Below are 3843 nucleotides of genomic sequence, written 5' to 3' on the forward strand. Positions count from 1 at the left end.
TATCCCCATGTTATTCTCATGTTATTCTCATGCTATCCCCATGTTATTCTCATGTTATTCCCATGCTATCCCCATGTTATTCCCATGCTATCCCCATGCTATCCCCATGTTATTCTCATGTTATTCTCATGTCATTCTCATGTTATTCTCATGTCATTCTCATGCTATCCCCATGTTATTCTCATGTCATTCTCATGCTATCCCCATGTTATTATCATGTTATCCCCATGCTATTCCCATGTTATTCTCATGTTATTATCATGCTATCCCCATGTTATTATCATGCTATTCCCATGTTATTCTCATGTTATTATCATGCTATCCCCATGTTATTCCCATGTTATTCTCATGTTATTATCATGCTATCCCCATGTTATTATCATGCTATTCCCATGTTATTCTCATGTTATTATCATGCTATTCCCATGTTATTCTCATGTCATTATCATGTTATTCTCATGTTATTCTCATGCTATCCCCATGTTATTCCCATGCTATCCCCATGTTATTCTCATGCTATCCCCATGTTATTCTCACGCTATCCCCATGTTATTCTCATGCTATCCCCATGTTATTCCCATGTTATTCTCATGCTATCCCCATGTTATTCTCACGCTATCCCCATGTTATTCTCATGCTATCCCCATGTTATTCCCATGCTATCCCCATGTTATTCTCATGCTATCCCCATGTTATTCTCATGCTATCCCCATGTTATTCCCATGCTATCCCCATGTTATTCTCACGCTATCCCCATGTTATTCCCATGCTATCCCCATGTTATCCCCATGCTATCCCCATGTTATTCTCATGCTATCCCCATGTTATTCTCACGCTATCCCCATGTTATTCTCACGCTATCCCCATGTTATTCTCATGCTATCCCCATGTTATTCTCATGCTATCCCCATGTTATTCTCACGCTATCCCCATGTTATTCTCATGCTATCCCCATGTTATTCTCATGCTATCCCCATGTTATTCTCACGCTATCCCCATGTTATTCTCACGCTATCCCCATGTTATTCTCATGCTATCCCCATGTTATTCTCATGCTATCCCCATGTTATTCTCATGCTATCCCCATGTTATTCCCATGCTATCCCCATGTTATCCCCATGTTATCCCCATGTTATTCTCATGCTATCCCCATGTTATTCTCACGCTATCCCCATGTTATTCCCACGCTATCCCCATGTTATTCTCACGCTATCCCCATGTTATTCTCATGCTATCCCCATGTTATTCCCATGCTATCCCCATGTTATTCTCACGCTATCCCCATGTTATTCTCATGCTATCCCCATGTTATTCCCATGCTATCCCCATGTTATTCTCATGCTATCCCCATGTTATTCTCACGCTATCCCCATGTTATTCTCACGCTATCCCCATGTTATTCTCATGCTATCCCCATGTTATTCTCATGCTATCCCCATGTTATTCCCATGCTATCCCCATGTTATTCTCATGCTATCCCCATGTTATTCCCATGTTATCCCCATGTTATTCCCATGCTATCCCCATGTTATTCTCATGCTATCCACATGTTATTCCCATGCTATCCCCATGTTATTCACATGCTATCCCCATGTTATTCCCATGCTATCCCCATGTTATTCCCATGCTATCCCCATGTTGTTCACATGCTATCCCCATGTTATTCCCATGCTATCCCCATGTTATCCCCATGCTATCCCCATGTTATTCTCATGCTATCCCCATGTTATTACCATGCTATCCCCATGCTATCCCCATGTTATTATCATGCTATCCCCATGTTATTCTGATGTTATCCCCATGTTATTCTCATGCTATCCCCGTGTTATTCTCATGCTATCCCCATGCTATCCCCATGCTATCCCCATGATATAGCCATGCTATCCCCATGTTATTCACATGCTATCCCCATGTTATTCCCATGTTATTCTCATGCTATCCCGTGTTATTCTCATGCTATCCCCATGCTATCCCCATGTTATTCTCATGCTATCCCCATGCTATCCCCATGCTATCCCCATGTTATTCCCATGCTATCCCCATGTTATTCACATGCTATCCCCATGTTATTCTCATGCTATCCCCATGTTATTCCCATGCTATCCCCATGCTATCCCCATGTTATTATCATGCTATCCCCATGTTATTCTCATGCTATCCCCATGTTATTCTCATGCTATCCCCATGCTATCCCCATGTTATTCTCATGCTATCCCCATGCTATCCCCATGTTATTCCCATGCTATCCCCATGTTATTCTCATGCTATCCCCATGTTATTATCATGCTATCCCCATGTTATTCTCATGCTATCCCCATGTTATTCCCATGCTATCCCCATGTTATTCTCATGTTATTCTCATGTTATCCCCATGTTATTCTCATGCTATCCCCATGTTATTATCATGCTATCCCCATGTTATTCTCATGTTATCCCCATGTTATTCTCACGCTATCCCCATGTTATTCCCATGCTATCCCCATGTTATTCTCACGCTATCCCCATGTTATTCCCATGCTATCCCCATGTTATCCCCATGCTATCCCCATGTTATTCTCATGCTATCCCCATGTTATTCTCATGCTGTCCCCATGTTATTCTCATGCTGTCCCCATGTTATTCCCATGCTATCCCCATGTTATTCTCATGCTATCCCCATGTTATTCTCATGCTGTCCCCATGTTATTCTCATGCTATCCCCATGTTATTCTCATGCTGTCCCCATGTTATTATCATGCTATCCCCATGTTATTCTCATGCTATCCCCATGTTATTCTCATGCTGTCCCCATGTTATTCTCATGCTGTCCCCATGTTATTCTCATGCTATCCCCATGTTATTCTCATGCTGTCCCCATGTTATTATCATGCTATCCCCATGTTATTCTCATGCTATCCCCATGTTATTCTCATGCTATCCCCATGTTATTCTCATGCTATCCCCATGTTATTCCCATTCTATCCCCATGTTATTCTCATGCTATCCCCATGTTATTCTCATGCTATCCCCATGTTATTCACATGCTATCCCCATGTTATTCACATGCTATCCCCATGTTATTCACATGCTATCCCCATGTTATTCTCATGCTATCCCCATGTTATTCTCATGCTATCCCCATGTTATTCCCATTCTATCCCCATGCTATCCCCATGTTATTCCCATTCTATCCCCATGCTATCCCCATGTTATCCCCATGCTATCCCCATGTTATCCCCATGCTATCCCCATGCTATCCCCATGTTATTCCCATTCTATCCCCATGCTATCCCCATGCTATCCCCATGTTATCCCCATGTTATTCTCATGTTATCCCCATGTTATCCCCATGCTATCCCCATGTTATTCACATGCTATCCCCATGTTATTCTCATGCTATCCCCATGTTATTCTCATGCTATTCTCATGTTATCCCCATGTTATCCCCATGCTATCCCCATGCTATCCCCATGTTATCCCCATGTTATTCTCATGTTATCCCCATGTTATCCCCATGCTATCCCCATGTTATTCACATGCTATCCCCATGTTATTCTCATGCTATCCCCATGTTATTCTCATGCTATCCCCATGTTATTCCCATTCTATCCCCATGTTATTCACATGCTATCCCCATGTTATCCCCATGTTATTCCCATTCTATCCCCATGCTATCCCCATGTTATTCCCATTCTATCCCCATGCTATCCCCATGTTATTCCCATTCTATCCCCATGCTATCCCCATGCTATCCCCATGTTATTCTCATGCTATCCCCATGCTATCCCCATGTTATCCCCATGTTATTCTCATGTTATCCCCATGTTATCCCCATGCTATCCCCATGTTATTCTCATGCTATCC

This window comes from Oncorhynchus masou, chromosome 15 (genome assembly GCF_036934945.1).
Source record: "Oncorhynchus masou masou isolate Uvic2021 chromosome 15, UVic_Omas_1.1, whole genome shotgun sequence".
Lineage (NCBI taxonomy): Eukaryota > Metazoa > Chordata > Actinopteri > Salmoniformes > Salmonidae > Oncorhynchus > Oncorhynchus masou.